This window comes from Carlito syrichta, unplaced genomic scaffold (assembly GCF_000164805.1).
Source record: "Carlito syrichta isolate Samal-C Ts95f unplaced genomic scaffold, Tarsius_syrichta-2.0.1 Scaffold301546, whole genome shotgun sequence".
In the NCBI taxonomy this organism is placed as follows: Eukaryota; Metazoa; Chordata; class Mammalia; order Primates; family Tarsiidae; genus Carlito; species Carlito syrichta.
The window spans coordinates 366525-389807 of record NW_007245642.1 but is presented as its reverse complement, the minus strand read 5'-3'; the positions used below and the strand labels follow the sequence as shown (position 1 = coordinate 389807).

Here is a 23283-nt window from a genome sequence, read left to right as displayed (position 1 = left end):
CACCTGTCAATGACAGTCATTTCTTCAAGGAGGCTGCATTCTAGAAACAGGGTTTTAGGCACCTTGGTCTACCAACAAGGGGTAAATGTCAAAACATGCAGTATACTGTATACAAGTATACTCTTGGGTGACTCTTTCAAACCAAACACTCACAAATGGATGGGGATTTTTCACCAACCACCATGCCCCATTAAAAGAAAAGACTTTGTCTTAAAGAAATAATATATTGGTGCTCATTCAAAAATTTTTATTATTATTATTATTATTATTTAGAGACAAGATCTCATTATGTTGCCCAGGCTTGTCTTGAACGCCTGGGCTCAAGTAATGCTCTCACCTCAGCCTCCCAAAGTGTGAGATTACAGGCGTGAGCCACCATGACTGGCCAAAAATTATCTTTCCTTTTGGATCAATGGCTATTGGGTGGAAAACGGGAGTGAAAAAGAAAACTACAAAATAGACAGCATCCACATCATAAAGTGCTCCAAATACCATACCAAGGTTTCTGATTTTTATTAAACAAGGGAAAAAAGAAGGAACCAATGACTTCAGAAGATAAAAGATCTATTTAGTTTATTGAGATTTGAATCCAACCCTTAAGGAAATCCTGGTAACTCCAACAGCCTGGCATGTTTTATAAAAGAACCCACAGATATCTGAGCCCTGAAACTAAATTTTGAGATTCACAAGGATAGAGACAATACAAATTATATTTATCTGTTATCGCATTCATTATATTATTATGATTTATTTAATATATGATAAAGCATATATTAAATAACCACTATATTTTAGCTATTCTATGGACCCTTAAATGTGTTAGAGTATTTCATTTTCAGTGGCCAACACTTAGCAAGGTCTCAGTCAGTATTTTATTATAATGACAATAATTAAGTAGCTTAAGTCCAAGGCAAACAATCCTGATCTAGTAGATTTGTGGCTCCTGGGTTTTACTGACCACTGTCAGAGATGTCCAAACCTCTGATGTGAGAGGGTAGCATGATAAAGTCAAAGCACCCTGCACTAAAATTCAGCAGAGTAGAGCACTTGTCTTGCTTCAATTACTTACACCTTGAGGTGAACTTACTTCAACTCTGTGAATTTTACTTTCTTCATTTGTAAAAATTAAGACTTGACTAGATGCTCTTCTAAATCTTATTAAGCTGAAACAATCGACATCCTGAGAAGTATGGCTGATACCTTCCTAAAGATCTTAATCTTAGTGTGACCATGGTAGTTGTACCATTTGCTCTCTGGGGACCTGACATAGGCCGCCCTCCAGCTGAGCAGAGAGGTTCTTGGCCCATCCTGCATGTGACCCTGCTTGACTTTCCTAGTTGTGTTAATTGGATGCCTTGAGCCAGTGAGACCTGTACCTGGCCTCCCCTGTGAGCGAGGTCACACATTGTTTAAATAAAATGAGACTGGTTTTCTCCAAGTGAGGTTGGCTTATTTGTGTGGAATTGGTCCCTCTACTATGGACTAATTTGCACATCACTAAGTGCTTTTATGAAAGCATTTCATGTTTCTAGGAAAAGCCACCTTGTCTTCACTTACCAATAAAACTCCTTCCTATGCTCCACCATAGATATTGTTATCACGCCCTCCAACTCTTACGATCAGACCTACAAGTAAACAGATAAGTACAGCATATCTATACAGTTACAGAAGATGAGGATTTAAGTGTAATACCACCCCTGATATAGAAAATGAAAAGTAAGACTACCTGACACTGGAAAAGGATGACCACAGGACTTTTTAAGATAGTTGTCAAAAATGGATTTTAAATCCCACAAATTTTTCAAAGATGGATTTTCAGAGGTGATGATAACCATTTCAATATCCGAGATGAGACCAAGAAGTATTTATATTTTAATTCTAGCAAATTGAATTTAGAGTATTTATTTATTTATGACAATAATTAAGTAGCTTAAGTCCAAGGCAAACAATATTTATATGTGTCTGGCTTAGCTATTGTCTTGGTCCATTTGGGCAGCTGTAACAAAATACCATAAACTGAATAGCTTATAGAAAGCAGAAATTCATTTTTCACAGTTCTGGAGGTTGAGAAGTTCAAGTTTAAGGCTCCAGCAGATTTGGTGTCTTGTCAGGGCCCTCTCCCTGGTTCGTAGAGGGCAACTATGCCCTGGGTCCTCACATGGTGGCAGGAGCAATGCAGCTCTCTGGGCCTCTTGCTAAGGGTACTCATCTCATCTATGAAGGTTATGCTCTCATCACCTAATCATCTCCCAAAGGCCTTATCTCCTAATTCATTGCCTTGGATATTAGGTCTCAACATATGAATTTAAGGCGTTGGGGGGGACACAAACATTCAACTCTATAATCCCTTTACTTGTGCTATTTTATTTAGTCCTTACAAAACTCCTTGGGGTAATATTGCTAATAACCTCCATGTAACAGAAAAATGAATTGAGATTTAGATTAGCTAAAAACTTTTTCTAAGTTCACCAGCTGGCAAAAGGCAGATGCAGAAATTAAGCTCCAACAGCCTGGTCCACAGTCTCCTGCCTGGAAGGACTGGGGAATGTGAATCATGTTATGTTGCCTCGGATTTCTGTTGGGTTTTTGAACACAGTGTCTTTCTGCAGCTGTGGTCTCCGCCTGAATTCAGTATGCTTTTGATCTCTTCAGAATTAGTCCTGACTAATAGGTGACAATGACCCACTGGAGGAAAAATGACTTCCACAATCTAGCATTTCTTCTGTCTACCACCTTCCCCAAGATTCAGCGTCAGCACTTCCTAAGTTAAATTGCACCGTGGACTTTTCTCCATTCCCTGACAGCAGGACAGATAGCCCCAAAGTGAGCTTAATTACTTCTGCAGTTATGCGGACACAATTTTGCTGCAAATCATCTCGGGCCAATAAACCAAGGTCTGTCTTCACGCCAAAAGATAATAAAATCTTCTAGAAGAGGAGCAGCTTCCTCCTTATAAATAGAAGTGGACTTTCATTGGTTACAGCCAGCTGTGTACCTCATAGGGGGATAAAGGTATAGCAAAGAATTATTAACCATTTTTGGAACAGGTACGTTTAGTCAGCATATTTATCCTAAGACATCGGAAGCAAACATGCTCACCTGGAGGGGGAAGTGACAGATAGCAGAAATCTATGGGAAGCCAGTTAAAAACGTGTTGCTCTACTCTGGGTTTGTAAGAAAATGGTGAGTGAAGAGAAAAGTTTGTAGAAGAGCCATAGCTCAAAAAACAGTTCGGTGAGTCGTACCCTTAGAGAGGGAAAGAGTTTTTAAGGAAAGCTATATTTTGATATTCTAGCAGCACTTGATGGCACATAATCACCTCCCTTCAGTATCACCCCTCGTGTGAAGATGAAAGATAGAACAACACAGAGGATGGATCAGAGGGCAGTTGCCTTCTGCAGTTTCCAAGAACAGAGTATTGATGGAATCAGATGAGGAGCAGAGCTGACACCAAAGTCTCTTTTTTTCCCCCACGGACTCAGGGCACATTTTCCTATATATTACACCTGAAAGGTCATTATTTTACTTCTCTTTCATCTAAAATTGTGATTTATCTTAATGGCATATTTGTGGTTGTGAGACCCTGGCAAAGTAGTGGAGAGCAAAAAAGAGGTTTTATGGCATAGAAGGAATATCAAAAGTCACTAAATCTTGTTTTTTAAATTTAAAGATAGTCATTCAATAATCATGTGTTAATAATGAACCACATAATGCAGAATCCAAAGAGACCCCCAGAAGTCACCTAACCCCACTTGAGCAGGTTCTGTCTCGCAAGCTCTTTCACTAGAAATTCTCTAGCCTTGACATGGGTCCTCTGGGTCAGAGGGCACTTCCTAGTCTCATTAAAAGTTTTTCTTTAATTTGCATCTCTTTGTTAATTTCATCTCTCCGCCCTAGCAATCCCTTCTAGGGGAACAGTTGAAGAAATAAATTCAAGGTGTTCATATCCTCCTCATGCTTACTTTCATAAAGGACATCCTAGCTCCTTATCATCTTAGTCACCTCCTCTGGACGGTCTGGTTTCTCGATCTCCATTTTAAAGTGTCATAATCATGAACCTGACACAGACATAAGAACTAAGGAATACTATCAAAGGGACGGTATATAAAGAAAGAATTAGCCTCCTCAAGGTACTTAGTTATGGAGGTTGTTTTGAAGAAGCAAATCACGATGAGCACTGGAAGTGAACATCATTTGGTGGAAAACAATCAGGATGGTTTTCCTAATGGAAGGATTATGGGAGATGGAAGAGTCAGGTGGTACAAAATTGTGCTTGCTGAAATAGAATGATAAATGTAAGAGAGCAGAGTAAAGGAAGAAAGGTTTAGAAAGATATACCATCTTTACCCTGGTGTTCTAAGTTCTGATACTATTTGGACATCATCTTCTATAAGATTTGTGACTTGTAGGAGATTACAGAATTCCTCACAGACAGTTTCTAGGACTAGAATTCAGATCTCCTACCTACAAATCTAGTGTAAAATGCTCTGAAATTTAAGTCATAGTGACTTGCATAAGACTGTTCTAGTGCTAGATTTAGAAACAGGAAAACCTGAAACAGAGAAAAGATAATAGTTTTTAAAAGAAAGAAAAAAAAACATAGCATCATAAAAATAAGCTCCAAAATATACAATAATTCAGAGTATGTTGCCCATGATGACTATTTTGATGCTTTTTTGGAAACAGCAAAACAACTTTTCATGTTTCCATGGCTTCTATTTTCCCTTCACACATTCATAAAGATGCCAGTTTGTGTTTATTAAGCCTGCTCTTGCCCAATTTTAAGTGACTGGTTTGTGAAGGAAGCACCACAGAGCAGAGCCAGGAAGCTTCAGTGAAAGCCACAAAGGCAAATTATTTTAGTAGGGAGGCAAATGCCACATTCATCAGCAATAAGGGGGATTTCCCTCAGGAAATACTCTACATGGTGCAGGTGATTGTGTAATCGATTTCTGAGGGTATGGTAATAAATAAGTGCTGGTAAGGCCAAAGAAAATTTATTGGAAGTTTAAGCAGCATTAGAAAGAAGTAGCAAGGCATTCAGGCAGAACTTTAAGACAGAACTAGATTGTAAACAATGTAGAATAGAGAGAGTATGTTGAGGAACAGTAAAAATGTGACAAATTGGGGCCAGATTGTGAAATTTTTGAATATTATTTTTTCAAAATATTTATTAAGTATCTAGGACATGCCAAGCACCGTGATGGGTGCTGGGAAATCATTGGAAAGAAAGATCCATGAACATCACAGTTCAGAAAGGAAGATGCATTATAAATGCAGAACCAAGAATAAGTGTGATGATGGAGCAAACATCAGGTGCTATGTGAGTGTGACAGAATCGCCTAGCCCAAACTAAGAGGAGCAATCATGTAAGTATTTATGGAAATGTGTGATGTTTAAGCTGGACCTAAAGGAAAATTGGGAGTTAGAAGAGAAGAAGCATGTTCAGAGCAGAGCAAGGAGCTGCATGTGCAAATATTTAGAGGCAAAAGAGAGCAACCTGGGAGATGTTTAGTGTCACCTGATGTGGAATGAGATGTGGGAAGTGATGCAGAATAATACTGAAGAGGAGGGTGGCGGCATGTTATGGTGCCCTTCAACAAATACATAGGAGGCACTGCTACAGTCAGGCAACGGGACATATGGATGAATACCTGAAGGTATTTCCAACATAACAAGGTGGCAGGTAAGCCATTAAATATTTACAAACGCATATGCTAAGTACTGTGATAGGCATATGCACAGGCAGAAGACCGAAATAGTGAATACATTCACGGATTTTTGCCTACAACTTATATTCATTCACTCACAAGTATTCATTAAGCACCTTTTATTATGTTCGGCACTGAGGGGACAGAAACATATGAAATCCTTTTCTGTTCTTAAAAAAGCTCATCTCCTAGGATGACATGCAAGACAGTCAACATTTACATCCAATCATGGTGTCATGGCAAAAATACTCATACTCGATGGGAATACAGAGGAAAAAAATCTACTCATCTAGGAGACCAGAGAAGTCTATAAGGTGGAGATAAAAAAGTTGGTCATTTATTAAAGACTAGGTTGGAGTTAAGTCCATGTGCAGGATCAACCTCTATAGGCAGATGGGCAGGTGTACACAAATCTGTCAGTGTGATCGCTCAGGTATACAGTGTTTCAAGCATATGGAAATGCTCTGTGGCATGGCTCATAGTACAACTGCCCTTCATTATGGCCCACCATAATTTCCTCTTAATAGACCTCAAATCAGTTCTCTCTTGAGAGTGGACCATATATTAAGATGGCCTCCCTGGTCATGATTTCACCACTTGCCTTCATGTTTAAATCACACACTCTAATAAAAACATGAGCCTTTTAAAGGCAGTCAGTCATTCAGGGATCAAAGTCATATGGGAGGATTTGGTTGCTTGCCAAATTAAAGCTTGGACTTGAATTGCTAGGAAAAGAAGGATTGTCCCTAAGATAAACAGACATGACCAGACTGCACTGTTTTTAAGTTATGGAATATCACATTTGGAGCTACAACTCTCAGGTGTATCTATCTTCATAATTTATTTGCTTACATTAAAAAGTACCTGGGAAGCTGGGCTCAGTGGCTCAGCCTGTAATCCCGCGTCTTTGGGAGGCTGAGGTGTGTGGATTGCCTGAGCCCGCGGGTTCGAGACCCGCCTGGGCAATGAGACCTCATCTCTACAATAAATCAAAAATTCAGCCGGGCGTGGTTGCACATGCCTATAATTCTGGCTACTTGGAAGGCTGAGGTGGAAGGATTGCCGGAGCCCAGCAGGTCGAGGCTGTGGTGGCCGGGAATGGCCACTGCACTCCAGTCTGGGCAACAGAGTGAGACTCCAACTCAAAAAAAAAAAAGTACCTGGGAAAATGAGTCTTAAGAACACAATATTAACAGAAAAATCTCAGGATTTTGTTCAGAATGAATACTAAGTCAGAAAAAAATGTAAATGGTAAATTTAAAGTCTAAATTTTTGTTCTAACTTTTAATGTCAGTAGAGACATTGGTCTTACAAAGGGAATAAGAAAGTGGTATTGGGATATTTGGGCAGGGGAGAGCTTTTAATCTTGTGTCAAGAATAAAAGTAAATTTTACTTACCTCAGACATTTTCTGTGGTAAGTCGGAAGATCATTAGATTCAGAAAACCTAAAATTTTGTCTAAATATCTAAACTCTGTGTAAGCCTCAAATTTTTCATCTTTTAAAAGAAGATTCAAGCTTACACCTGTGATCCCAGCACTTTAGGAGGCAGAGGCGAGAGGATTGCTCGATCTCACAGGTTCCAGACCAGCCTGGGCAACACAGTGAGATCTTGTCTCTACAATAAATCAAAAAGTCAGCTGGGCATGGTGGTGCACGCCTGTAGTTCCAGCTACTTGGAAGGCTAAAGCCGAAGGATCACCTGAACCCAGCAGGTCGAGGCTGCGGTGGCCATGTGCATGCCTCTGCACTCCAATCTGGCTGACAGAGCAAGACTCCAACTCAAAAAAAAAAAAAAAAATTAAATAAATAAATAAGAAAATAGAAATAAAAGGCAATTCATCACAGCAGCAGTAATGGCAAGATTTACTTTCTGAGCCTCAGTTTCTCCATCTGCAATGTGAGAGCGTTGTATTAATCTAGAACTGGTGGTTAGTAGCTTACAGACCAAAATAGAAATAATTGCTAATGGCTGCCCAGAGTGGATTTGAAAAGAATGCTGAAGTAGTATTCAGGTTCAGAGGAAGAGCTCGGTGATTCATTAGTGAAGTCATGTCATAGATCAGGCTAGATTTCTTTCTCACTATAATATCCATTGCCTTCAAAGAGGCACAAACTATTAAGGGTGACAGTAAGGTAAACAAAGGAGTAGAGCATTTAGAGTGTAACATCTGAAGTGGGTGTATCCATATAAAATACAGTGGCCAAACATCCTGCTCAGAGAATTTTTATGGGTCAGATAGAGCCGTCAGAGCCAAACTGACATACTCTTCAGTTTTACAGACTGGTCTCTCATAGATGACCATCACTATTTTAAACTCAGGAACAAAGACTCAATAAAATGTGATAGTACACTTCAAAGCAACTTGAAAGCCCTGAAATAAATTAAATGTAAGATAATATTACCGCTCCATTTATCAACAGACCACTTACTCTTATCACTACAAGGCAATTGTTAAAGAGCATACAATCCATTTGATCTAATTTCTCAAATACATTGGGAATTTATCATGGGCACAGGCCAATACAACTCAAATACTCTTTTGTCTAGTATTGTGCTCAACACAGAGTAAGTGGTTTAATGTTTGTTCAGCTAATGAATAGATCTTAGTTTCATTTTATATCTGGGAAATTTTAACCAGAGATGGATGAACTTAATTAAACATTGTCCAAATGCTGCATATCCTCTCAACTCCTAGCCCAATCAATTAACATTTGAAGCTGTATTATTCAGAAGTCTTAAATTACCACTTCATACCCATTATAAGTGGCTATTTTTAAAAAACATTTAAAAACTCAGAAAATAACAAGTGTTGGCAGAAATGTAGAGAAATTATAACCTTTATACATTGCTGGTGGGAATGCAAAATAGTGTAACAGCTATGAAGAAAATTTGATGGTTTATCAGAAAATAAGCATAAAATCAACATACGACCCAGCAATTCTACTTTTGAGCATATAACTAAAAGAACTGAAAGCAGGGATTAAACAAATATTTGCATACCCAATTTCATAGCAGCATTATTTTCAATAGTCAAATAGTAAAAGCAACCCAATGTCCATTGATGGGTGAACGAATAAACAAAATGTTACCACATGCAATGCAATATGATTTAACCTTAAAAATGAATAAAATTCTGATACATCCTACAGTATGAATGAAACTTGAAAACTTAATACATAGTGATATAAGCATTTTTCTTCACTTATATAAAATATCTAAAATAGTCAAATTCATAGATGTAAGAAGGCAGAATAGTAGTTATGAGGGGATGGTAGAAAAGGGAGGTAATAAATAATCGAAGCTTAATGGGTACTGAGTTTCAGTTTGAGATGATTAAAAAGTTCTGGAGAGGAAAAGTAATGATTGCAAAACAATGTGAATGTACTTAATGCCACTGTATTGTGCACTTAAAATTGGTTAAAATGGTAAATTTTATGCTATGTATATTTTACCACATTTTTTTAAAATTCAAAAGCTATCAAGATGACCAAACAGCTAAAAATATTTTCCAAAATTAATATAATAATGTAATGCTTCTGTCTTCTTCAACAATCTGGTAAATAAGTAGGGAGTTGAAATTGTTGAGAAAAAACATTCTAGCACTTTCTCACTTAGTTCTGTACTATCTTTCTCCATAGTAAACATACTGATTTTAACTATGACTAAAATGTGGATAAATTAACCACATATAGATAGAATTGTCAACAGAAAACGGACTAATGGACCTAGTTTTAAAAATATATATATAAACTTTCAACAACTTGGGAACATTTGCAAATCTGGGAATACTTGCAAGGAGAACTGCACATATCTCAATAGTTCCTATATATACCTCAGTATTTCCTGCAGCATAATTCTGTGGAGTGTGAAAGTGAGCATTCATCAGGGCTGACCTTAAGTTGGTAAAACCATACTCAACTACTTTAGTACTTATGCATTTTTCAGTACTTGAAAAATGCAAAATTGTTATGTAAGTGTAGAGTCCCATCCAAGAAAAGAATCATCTTCCAAAATAAATAAGCAAAATAAATACTCAACAGAGGGAAGAGATAGCCTGCAGAATGAGAGGAAATATTTGCAAGTTATGCATCCAACAAAAAAACTATTATTCAAAATCTACAGAGAACTAAAACAGCTCAACCACAAATAATAATAACAATAATCCCATTTAAAAAGTGGGCAAAGGACACAGACATTTTTCAAAAGAACACCTACAGAAAACCAACAAACATGAAAAAATGCTCAACAACACTAATCATCAGACAATTGAAAATTAAAAATACAATAAGATATTATGTTGTCCCAGTCAGAATGCTCTTACTAAAAAGTCAAAAAAAAAAAAAAGATGAGGAAGAGGAGAAAGGGGAATACTTACACACTGTTGACGAGAATGTAAATTAGTACAACCTTTATAAAAAACTGTATGACTCTTTCTCAAAGAACTAAAAATAGAACTAACATTTGAGCCAGCAATCTAACTACTAGGTAACTACCCAAAGGATAATAAATAATTATATCAAAAAGATATCTGCACTTGTGTGTTTATTATAGCACTATTCTCAATAACAAAGGCATAAAATCAAATGAAGTGTCCATCAACAGATGACTGGATAAAAATAATGTAGTACATATGCACAATAAAATACTATTTGGCTATTTTTAAAAAATGAAATCATGTCTTTTGCATCAATGTGAATGGAACTGGAGGCCATTACCTTAGGAGAAATAACCCACAAACAGAAAGTCAAATACCACTGTTTTCACTTATAAGTGGGAGCAAAATAATGTGTAAAAATGGGCGTAGAATGTGGTATAGTAGACATTAGAGACTCAGAAGAGTGAACGTATGGGAGGCGATGAGGAATGAGAAAATTACTTAGTGGGCATAGTGTACACTATTTGGATGATGGTTACTTACACTAAAGTCCAGACTTCACCACTACTCAATACCTGTGTAACAAAACTGCACTGTATCCCTAAATTTATACAAATTAAAATAAAATAAATGTTTAGAATACAAAGACGTGAGTTGACTGTATTTAGAAATATGATGAGAGACCATTTAGAAATATAAGGGACCAAGTCCCATCATCTGATAATCTGAATGAGGTTATACTGCACAAAATAATCAACAAATAGGGATCGGTAAGGCTTCAGAGAAGCTTAAGGGGAAGAACAAGAGTAATTTTAATCAACATCATTTGTACACTACCCAATACACTATGAATACATAGGCTTACAGGTATGTGGCAGGTGATTTTTATTTAAACCAAGTTGATTTAAACTACTAGTCAGGAATAACCACAGTAAACAAATTTCTTCTTCAGAAAAGTACATTTTTGTTATTTGACATAGCCTGGACACAAATTCTTCACAACTCATAGACTTGTGAAGTCACTACAGATGAAGACAGTACTCATTTAAAACCAGATGATGCTTGAGCCCGCGGGCTCGAGACCCGCCTGGGCAACTTGGCGAGACCTCATCTCTACAATAAATCAAAAATTAGCCGGGCATGGTAGCGCGCGCCTGTAGTTCCAGCTACTTGGAAGGCTGAGGTCAAAGGATCGCCGGAACCCAGCAGGTCAAGGCTGGGGTGGCCGCCAGTCTGGGCGACAGAGTGAGACTCCAACTCAAAAAGAAAAAAAAAAAGAAACCAGATGAAGTGGGGACCAAAGTGAGGCCCAAACTTTACCTACACAATGACCATTTGTATACCTAACCCTGAATTGTACCCCATACCTTTAAAAAAATTTGGTAATTCATTTACTATTGTTCTTGAAACATCACCAAAAAATTGAATAAATGACTTTGTTGTTTTATTTATCAAATATAAGTGAAAAAGACATTGACGAAGCCAGTAGAAGAGAAGTCTACTATTCAACTGGTTAATTAATAATACTTGTTAATATTACCAAAAACAAATACTTTTACTTTCATTGGCTAAATAATGAGAAAGTACATATAGATTGGCTATCATTCTTAAGCAACAAAAATATAATAATGTTTAAAAAATCAACTTACATTTGTATAGCAATTTCCCATAAATAGTTTCATGCATGCTAGCATATACACTTTACATGCAAATATTTTGTATGTAATATATAAAATAATATCTATTGGTCATCACTGTAATGGGAAGATGAAAATTTTTTTAAATTGTATTGGCTATTTCATCAAGGACAATATAGGATATTTGAAATGTTAAATTATGCATCTAACTCAGATTCATAGATTGGGAAAAAAAGCAAGACCTTCTTTGCATTTTTAACCTTCAGTTTTTCAATTTAAAAAACTTTAGGTCAAAGGAAGAAATTTTCTGTCTTTACCTAGAGCAAAAAACAATGCTGCGAAAGTTAAATCATCTGCATAAATCCAGGTAAGGAATGACATTTGAGTGATTGTAACATTCCAGAAACTTTCTGTCCACTGTTCAACTCCACATTAGGGCATGAGATGGGTTCTACCATCTCACCTATACAGATGAGTAAACTGAGCCTCAAAAGGCTGAATGGTCATACATGACCTCACAGCTAGTAAATTTCAGAGCCTCCCACACCGAGTTTATATTATGGGAGGCATTAGTAGGTAACACAGGGCTGTGCTAGATTTATAAGCATTTTTTGTTGAAGTTAATATGTGTTTGGCAGCAAGTAATATATATTAGAAGTTATTTGTATATTATAATACTATTATGGAGTTTTAATTTTAATTACGTTTAAATATGCTAACCTAATTTAAATATACTAATTTAACTATGCTCAATCCAATATATCAGCTTTTATGAGAAAGCACCTGAATACATCCAAAAATGTATGTAGAAATACTCTTTTAAAGGATTGAGAGCTCAACGTAGAAAACAGAAAATAAACTATAATGTAGGCACATTGAGTTACATGCTATGACAGAGATATAAATAAATTCATAGTATATAGAAGGAAATGTCTTTAATGTAGATTTTTCATTTGGCACACCACTTAGGTAAAAATAATTGAAAACACTGATATAGATAAAAATCATTATTTTATATATTGAATGGTTTTGATGGTTGTGGCTTGAGGATGTAAGTTGGTTTACAAAGAAGTTCTGAGGAGTATGTCTTCAAAAGTTAACATTAGAAAGTTTATTCCCACTGAGAATGGGGTAAGTATAAACGTGTTTTAACTGAGGTAGGGAATTTTTGATAGACAGGAGTAATGGCTTTCTAATTACGCATATAACTTTGGAATGTGGGAGGTAATTGTTACTTGAATAATAACAATTCAGTGGTTTACATTTGTAAAGTGCTTTTATGTACATTATGTCCTCACTAGTTTTTTTTACATTGTCGTTAAGTAGGCATGGGGGGGTATTTTTCTTCTTTTTTTAACATATAAGTTAATCAAGAAAAAGAAAGGATACTTTTTTTTCTTTATTTTAAAGATGTGGGGTACAATTCAGAATTAGGTACACAAATGTTCATTATGAAGGAACCCTTGTTGATGAGATGTGCTCCTCCCTCCCCTAGCAGTTTCCCACTACTGCCAATCCCTAAGAAAGAATAAGCTATTAATCAAGGTTCACATAATTGCTAAATGATAAAGTTAAGGCTCATATTCAGGATTCCGTAATTTATAAATTTTCTATCATCTGTTCCAAAAACAATTTAAATGTTGAAATGCAGTTCTGCTCAGAGAGAGGGAAATAGGTGAAAAACACAGAATTTTAGTGCTGGAAACTTTAGAAACCATCTTCAGAAGTTGCAAACTAAATGCCTTACAGTGGCAGTCCCCAACTTTTTTGGCACCAGGGACCAATTTTGTGGAAGACAAATTTTCCACGCAATGGGAGCATGGGGAAGAATAGTTTGGGGATGATTCAAACACATTACATCTGTTGTGGACTTTATTTCCATTATTATTATTACATTGTAATATATAATGAGGTAATTATACAACCCACATAATGCAGAATCAGTGGGAGCCCTGAGCTTGTTTTCCTGCAACTAGATGGTCCCATCTGGGAGTTATGGGAGACAGTGATACCGGAAATGTGTTGCTTATGTCCAGCCTACTCCATAATCTCATTTTGGTTGCTGCCACTGCAGAAAACTGCTTCACAAGATAGGATCTGGGAATGGAAGCAGGTTTTTCAGTGCTGATCTGACAGAAGGCAGAGCTCAGGTGATAAGGCAAGTGATGGGGAACGATTGTAAATACAGATGAAGTTTTGCTCACCCACCGCTCACCTCCTGCTGTGCAGCCCAGTTCCTAAGTGACAACAGGACTGGCCGGTGGCCTGAGACTGGGAACCCCTGCCTTACAGGGCCGGGCAGGTAGTGTAACTATAGATGCAGGTGGTCATATACTATAATAGATGAAGGGTCTGTGTTCTGTGAAGCAGTCAGGACAGTCTAGGTTATGCTGCAGTAACAAACAACTCCCAAACTTGGGGATTCATAAACTAAGACATATCCACTGTACGTCAACAAGAAAAGTCACTCCATGTCTTCTTATTCTCAAATGCAGTCTGATGAAATGGTCCCTGCTTATAGTGTTTCCTGTTGCTGAGATAGAAAAGAGATATTGTGGTGAATTACACACTATCTCTTAAGGCTACTAAGAAGTGACATACACTCTTGTTCTGAATTTGAACTAATCCTCCTTTTCCAAGGCCTTTTTGGTTTTATGTTTCGGTTACTGGGGTCATGAAGCAGTTGCATCTTTCAAATTTATAAATTCTAGAATTTGATAACTGTTTCTATATCCTTTTTATTTTTTCACAATGGCCAGTTGTTTCTAGAATTTATCTTCTTCATGGGATAGCTCAGTACAAATATTTTGTTTTCTGACTTCTTGCTCATATTACTACAGATAACATTTTTACCAAATGTTTGCCACAGAATAACATGGATAATCATCTCTCTGGACTTTATTTGCTACCTGCTAAATGATCATTAGACAAACGTGACCTATATTCAGTTATGGTTCTTGGTTTCTGTTTTTGTTTACTTGGTTAGTTTTGATACTGTTGTTGTCATGCAGAACTCGCTTGTAGGGTCTGGTTTTTATAGCAGTTAGGATAGGCTAAGTTGTGCTGTTGGAACAAACATCCTTCAAAATTTTAGAAACTTATAACTATTAGATTAACTTTCTGTTGACACTACATGTTTGCTGTGGGTTGGCCGTGAGTTCTATTTCATATTCCTTATTCCTGTATCCAGGCTAATGAAATTATCTGCATGCCAAACATTGTCATTTGCCATCACAAAATGCAAACAAGAATGTGTCAAATTGTATACTTGCTTTCAGATCTCCGTCATGAACTTAGTTAGTTGGTCAAAGCAACTCACAAAGATACTAATAAATCTAAGGGAGTGGAGGAGTAAAATCTAAAAATATATTTATGCTCCAGAAGAGGATAAGTAGAAATATTTGGCCAATCGCAGTAATGACTACCACACTCTTTCAGAATGTGTTACATAACCTGAGATTTTCAAATAAAAGTATTCTTCAGTTTGATATAGCTCTGACGATTTTTGGTTTCTCATCCATTCTGTAGAACCACATTTTCATGTTTACAAATAACTAAAACTCCTTTAAGATTTATAGAAAGAAATTCAGCAGGTGAATTTCAGGACCTAATCCTCCCTAATCCAGTGTGTTATAGTAGAAAGGGCCTGAACTTCGATTTCATTGTGAACTAGGTTCAAGTCTCAAATACACATCTGTGTTTCTAAACTAAAGTGGTTAAATTAGTTCACTTTTCTGAATTTCATGTTCTATGTCCTTCATTTTCCAAATAGAATAACATTAGAACTGTTTTCTAGTATTCATTTGTAAAGACATCGTATTTTTGAAAGTGCTTCAACTGAAAGTGCTTTAAATATTCTATTGTTAGATGGACATTTATTGCCAAAGTGTGTAACACGTCTTTCAGTGATTCTATTGTTAGATTGGAGATTATTGCTAGCATATGTCATTTTGGTAAGACAGGTCCTGTCTTCCTAGTTGAGCTTATACTTCCAAAGACTTCTTAGGAAAAGGTGATTGCTCTTGTGTGTGTTTCAGAAGTCTCACTCTTTGAGAAACAGCAGACTGTCTGATGACAAGAATGATTCAATTAGGTAGCCAAGCAACAAAGCAGAGGGGTTTTTGTGATCAATAGTAAAAGCTCAGTGTGAAATCAAATATTTGCCTGAGGAGATAAATCAGAGAACAAGTTGTCAACTAGAGTAAGAGAGTCCTTTACTGTGGCAAAGTTGAAGATCTCGGAAAGCAAATTCTCTGAAGACCACCCTCAAGTTTGACTGAAGAGTGTGCTGACTATGCTAATATCCAAGGGAGCTTCTTGAACTCATGAAATTTTATGAGTGGGAGTCAAATGAAACAATGCTAGTTTTCATTAAGATCCTTTTAGGAAATTTCATCTAAACTTTTTAAGAGTCAAGACACTTTCTTCTGAAATTAACTGGATTTATCAGTCCTACAGCAGTGATTCTCAAACACTGAGTCCAAAAGAATCAGCTGAACAACATGTAAGAACACTATAAGATCTAGCCCCAAAATTTCAAGATTTTGATTGAATGACTTTAGGATTGGACCCAAAAAGCTGTATGTACATAGCCTGGGACTTGAGAAATTCTAGACTCATTTCTCTCTATTTTGGCTTCAAATTAGAATCACCTGCCAAGTTGTTAAAAATAGAATGTGTCTGAGCTCTACCCTAGACCAAGTGTTTAAGAATTGCTGAGGGTGGGGGTCCAAGTAGGGATGTCTTTTTAAAACACCTAACTGATTCTAGTACTCAGCCAGGGTTGAGAACCTCAGCATCTAGTCTAAAGAAATCTCTTTTATGTTCAAGAAAGCCATGCCACATATCTTAAAAAGACATTGACAACCTGGGTTTCTCTTTTTTTAGTATCACAGAACATTAAAGTATGAAGTATCTAAGAGGATTTGGTTTTTCAACTTAGAATGCCTCCATTGTCCCTAACACAATAAACAAGTCAGAAAAAGAAAAAGAAATTTTTAACCCAGACTCTGGGAGAAAAGAGAGTTCAAGCCAACACTCCTTTACCTACAGATCCTTCCATTCTTCTTTTTCCCAAAATTTCATTTTTAAATTAACATATACTGAGTATCTTTAAATAACTAGGCACTATGATAGACACTTTAAAGAAGTGCAATAAGATTCTTATTCTCATGCTATAGCTAAGAAGACTGAGGCTCAGTAAGGCATGATTTGTCAAGAAGGTAAGAAGGAGAAGCAAGATCTGAATCCAGATCTATTTTATTGCAAAGCACAAGTTAATAATTTATTTTCAAATTTTTTCATTATTAAAGATGTTATGAACACACAAGAGCATAATATATAATAACATAAACACCTATGCACTTTGCTTAAGAAGTAGAATTTTTTAAATAGAGTTGAAAATCCTATATATAGCAATCTGATGGCATTCCTGTCACTTATCTTCCACCTTCTAAGTTGACCATAGGTAGAGCTGGGGCGGGGGCAGGGAGGGAGACTTCAGAATTGTTTTCAATTGAAATAGAAGGGTGGACCTTTATAACCCTGTCTTAGCCAGTCATTGAATATGACCTGCATCCAGGAAAGCAAATGCATAACCTTTGATGAAGCACCTTTCTTTGTCCACAGGTTCCAGTTGTGAGTTTTCAAAAGCTATGGCTCCTATTAACTATTGCCTTAATCTGAAGGAGTACCTGGGAGGAAAATCACAGCGTCCCATAAAGATATTGATAGAAATATTTGCTACATTGTTGCCTTGAGTTTACACCTAGGTTTATAAAATAATTTGGGGGCTTGACGTAGATTGAATTAACAGGTAAAATTCTTGTAGTGTTAAATCCATCGTTTTCTAGATCTGGTATCAAAGCTATAAAAAGCTTTTTAGAAGAAATTGTGATGCCTTCCTTTTCTTCCTATTTTCTGGTAGTATTTTTTTTTCCCTTGGATGTTTGAAAAAACTCACTGGTAAAGCTGTCTGAAGTAGCTTATTTTTGTATTATATCTTTTCCCTCTATTATTTGTTGTTTTTTTTTTTCATTAATCAGTGTTTTTTATTATGGTTTTGTGGGGTACAGTTAAGGGTTAGGTGTACAATTACGTTTCATTCAGGCACCCTGTTGATAAGAGGTGTTTTCCCATCCCCCGACAGATATTTGCTACTGTTAATCCCATCCCTCTCCCCCCCATAGTTTCCCAGAACATACCTCAAAATAGTAAAAGCCATCTACGAGAAACCCACAGCCAGCATACTCCTAAATGGACAAAAATTGGAACCAATTCCCCTGAAAACTGGAACTAGACAAGGATGCCCACTCTCTCCCCTCCTGTTCAACATAGTATTGGAAGTCCTGGCTAAAGCAATCAGAGAAGAGGAGGCAATCAGAGGTATTCAAATAGGAAAAGAGGAAGTCAAGTTATCTCTCTATGCAGATGATATGATGGTGTACCTTGAAAATTCCTCTATTATTTGTATTGTTTCTGTCGTTCTTTTCCTAACTTCTTTATTAGGTCACTTTCCTAATTTTTATCTCCATCTTTTTTCTTTTCTTAGTGAATAGCAATATTATTTAATATAAGCTTATAATGATATGTGGTTTTTCCAAAAACTGATGTGTGCATATCTTATTAATTTTGCAATATATCATTTTCATTATTTTTCTGTTTTGTTTTCTATTCTCTATTATGAATTCTTAATAAAATTCATAAATTAGAAATTTAGGGTTTTTACATGTGTTTTTAAATTTGTTGATATACTTTTAAATTATTATTTAGTTTTCTTCTTTTTTTTTTTTTTTTTTTTTGAGTTGGAGTCTTGCACTGTCACCCAGGCTGGAGTGCAGTGGCACACTACAGCCACTGCAGCCTCGATCTGCTGGGCTTAGCCTCAGCCTTCCAAGTAGCTGGACCTACAGACACACACCACCACGTTCATCTAATTTTGTGTGTGTGTGTGTGTGATTTATTGTAGAGACAAGGTCTCACCAAGTTGCCCAAGCTGTTATCGAACCCCCAGGCAATCCTCTCACCTCAGTCTCCCAAAGTGCTGAGATTACAGGCTGAACCTCCACACCCGGACGTAGTTTTAGACTTCGTTTTGTTAATTTTTAATTTAATGTAATTTTGGTCAGTGCTATGATTTGGATGTTTGTCTTCTCCAAACCTCATGTTGAAATATTAACCCTAGTATTGAAGGTGGGCCTAATGGGGTAAATGCTTTATGAGTACATCAATGTTTAATTAATAGAATGACCCTTGGGGTAGATGAGTTCTCAGTCTATTCATTCTCACCAGAACTGGTTGTTTAAATGAGCCTAGCACTCCTTTGCTTTTTCTTTTGTTTCTTCTCTTGCCATGTGATCTCTGACCACACCAGCTCCCCTTTGCCTTTCAGCATAATTGGAAGCCGACTGAGGTTCTCACCAGGTGCAGATGCCCAATCTTGAACTCTCCAGTCATCAGAATCAGGATCCAAATAAACCTTTCTCGTTTATAAATTACCCAGGCTCAGGTATTTCTTCATATCAACACACACAAAAAATACTGAAACAGACCTTCAAGACCAAGTCTGCCCGCTCAAGCCAACCCATACCCTCGCTCTGCCACCAGTCCACACCATACCAGCTCGCCAGGGACAATGATATTGCTGCACACATCATTGATAACGGCTCCAGCATGTTCAAGGTCAACTTCATGGGCCACGATGGGCCCTCGGGTCATCTTCCCTTCCATCATGGGGCAACCACAGCATCAAGGTGTAATGGTGGGCATGGGCCAGAAAGACTCTTACATGGGAGACCAGGCCCAGAGCAAGAGAGGCATCCTGATCCTGACGTACCCCATTGAGCACGGCATCGTCACCAACTGGGACAATATGGAGAAGACCTGGCACCACACCTCCTGCAACAAGCTCTGTGTGGCTCCCAAGGAACACCCCATGCTGCTGACCAGGGCTCCCCTGAACTCCAAGGACAACTGGGAAAAGATAACCCAGATCATGTTTGAGACCTTCAACACCCCAGCCATGTACGTGGCCATCCAGGCTGTGCAGTCTCTGTACACCTCTGGCCGTACCAGTGGCATTGTGATGGACTCTGGGGATGGGTCACCCACACGGTGCCCATCTACAAGGGGCATGCCTTCCACAACACCATCCTGCATCTGGACCTAGCTGGCCAGGACCTGACAGACTACCTCATGAAGATTGTCACCAAGCATGGCTACAGCTTCACCACTACAGTCAAGCAGGAAATTGTGCGTGACATCCAGAAGAAGCTGTGTTATGTCGCCCTGGATTTCTAGCAGGAGCTGGCCACCACCGCATCCTCCTCCTCTCTGGAGAAGAGCTACAAGCTGCCAAACGGCCAGGTGATCACCATCAGCAATGAGCAGTTCCGCTGCCCCGAGGCTCTCTTCCAGCCTTCCTTCCTGGGCATGGAATCCTGCGGCATCCACGAAGCTACCTTCAACTGCATCATGAAGTGTGATGTGGATATCCTCAAGGACCTGTATGCCAACCCAGTGCTGTGTGGAGGTACCACCACATACCCTGGCATCGCTGAGAGGATGCAGAAGGAGATCACTGCCCTGGCGCCCAGCATGATGAAGATCAAGATCATCGCACCCCCTGAGAGCAAGTACTCCATGTGGATTGTCAGCTCCATCCTGGCCTTGCTGTCCACCTTCCAGCAGATGTAGGTCAGAAAGCAGGAGTATGAAGAGTCCGGCCCCTCCATTGTGCATCCAAGTGCTTCTAGGCAGACTAACACGTTGTGCACTTTCTTGACAAACCTAACTTGCGCAGAAAACAGGATGAGATTGGTATGGCTTTATTTGTTTTTTGTTGTTGTTTTGTGTATGTGGTTTCTGTTTTTTTTTTTGGCTGGATGACTCTCAGGATTTAAAAACTGGAACGATGAAGGTGACAGCGAGTTGGAGTCAGCATCCCCAAAGTTCTACAATGTGGCCAAGGACTTTGATTGTAGATTGTTCTTTTTTTTTTAATAGTCATTCCAAATATCTTGAGATGCACTGTTACAGGAAGTCCCTTGCCCTCCCAAAAGTCGACCCACTTCTCTCTAAGGAGAGTAACCTAGTTCTCTCCTGAGCCACACGGGGAAGGAGACAGCATTGCTTTTGTGTAAATTATGTAATGAAAAATTTTTTAATCTTCACCTTTATACTTTTTTATTTGTTTTATTTTGAATGATCAGCCACCATGGCCCCGCTTTTTGTTCCCGACTTGAGATGTATAAAGGCTTTTGGTCTCCCTGGGAGTGGGTGGAGGTGTGGAAGCAGCCAGGGTTTACCTGTACACTGACTTGAGTCCAGTTCAATAAAAGTGCACGCCTGAAAAAAAAATGCTAAAACAGATAGCAAATATGGTCTGTAGGAAACTTGTACTTTGCTTTATTGAGACTCTTTTTTTCTTTCTTTTTTTTTTTGAGTTGGAGTCTCACTCCATCACCCAGGCTGGAAGGCAGTGGCACACTCACACCCACCCCACCATTGACTTCCTAGGCTCCAGTGATCTTTCCACCTCAGCCTTCCAAGTAGTTGGAACTACAGGCACACACTACCACGCCCAGCTAATTTTTCATTTTATTGTAGAGACGAGATCTCGCCAAGTGGCACAGACTGGTCTCAAACTCATGGGCTCAGGCAATCCACTCACCTCTGCCTCCCAAAGTGCTAGGATGACAGGCTGAGCCAGCAAGCCCAGTCTGTTGAGACTCTTTCTGCCACATGTGAAATGAAATTACAGAAATGTTCCACAAATACTTGAGAAAAATTAATATTTTCTAATTGGTCTGTACGTGATTTTATACATCTCCTTACTATTAAGATTGATAATGGTATGGTTCAAATATTTTATATCTTTGGTTTTGATTTTTTCCTCAGATTAAACTGTATTGGAAGAAATGTGTTAAAATCTCATAATTTGTTATCAATAATTAAGTCATGGGTAAAGTTGTCATATTTTGTAATACTTATATTTGCTCTCATTACAATTTATTAGGCAGCTACAAGTTTATAATCTTCTTGGTAAAATGAAATTCTCAGTGTTATGTAGTAGCTTTGTTATATCCAATAACTCTTTTTACCTTAAAACTTATTTTGTATGATATTAATATAGCATGCCAGTTTTTTTGTTTATTGTGGTATACATTTTCCCTATAATTTAAAATTTTCTATCTTATTAGATAGAAATCTTTTTTATATGTTGGATGAGTACCACATAAACAGCAGATAGATTTTTAGAACTCCAATTTGAACAACCTTTATTTCTTAACAGGAGTGCATTATCCATTAACTGTGTTGTCATTTCTGTATGAACACAAATACTTGAATTTACCATATTTCCAAGCTACAATTTCATACTGACTTCTTTGTACTTTTCTTCTGTTTTTTCCATTTTTAAAATTCAAAATCTTCACCTATATTCTCTTGAAGTTATATCACATATTTATATTCCTTTAGTGATTATGCTTAAAATTAAGCATACATCCTATATTTACCAAGATAAAATAAGCAGTGCTACAATATAAACAAGTCCAAGAGCTTAAACAATCAAAATTAATTTGCTACAAATGCAGAGACAATGGCAAGTAATTGTTCTCAATAATTCTGCCTCCTGTGAGAACTTCATGTTCACCAAGACAAAGGCAAAGAAAAAGAAGGAATGTCATGCAAATGACTTTTCTGTGTCTTAGTGCTGAAGTGATTGACATGTGTCACTTTCACACATTTTATTGCTCCCAGAATAACAGAATCACATCTCCCTTCCAAACTGCAAGGAACCTGGAAAGTACAGCATTTCAGAGTTAAAAGAGATATTACTGTACATTAGAAATGGCTATCATACATGTTGAACATATCAGAGTATAAATTCAAACAAAACCTTCATCCTTCTACCAAACAATTTAGAGATGCTAGAACACTTCAACTCTGATCATCGTTTTTTTTTTTTAGACCTGTCATAGTTGCCCAGTCATTTTGTTGCATAATGGTTTTTAATCCTTATATTAATCATTATTATATTTTATTACTACTACTCTTACTACTGCTTCTACTTGTAATATTATTTTTAACATTACTATTATCTTATAGTTAATATCTGAATAGATTTCTCAGATATCTAAGAAATGGTCCTTGCTCACCATTTTTTTCTCCTCTAGTCATTTCTTTCAGGTTTAATTTCCTTCACTAAATTCTTTAAAAGCTTCATTACTGGAGTTCTATTGAAGGAAAACTCTCATTCTTTGCCTGAAAATATTTATTTTCACCTATCCTTAAGTGATTTATTTAATATTAAATTATAGACTAGTAATTATGTCTTTTCAATGAGTTTAAAATATTACTTTCTTGTTTTCTGCCTTCTATTGTTTCTTTGAGAAGTTTGCTATAATTTTAGTTATTCTTCTGTTGTAGGTAATTAGTCTTTTCTTTCTGACTGTTCTTAAAAGCTCCTTTTTTTCTTTGAATTTCCACATTTTTACCATAATAAGTAAACAATCGATTGAAGATTTCTAGTATTTTCTGAATGTGGTGATTCTTGTCT

General features: G+C 37.2%; 1 pseudogene; it reads left to right on the top strand.

Moving 5' to 3' along the window:
• Nucleotides 1-23283, top strand: part of LOC103257120 — a 56249-nt pseudogene that overhangs the window by 4440 nt on the left and 28526 nt on the right.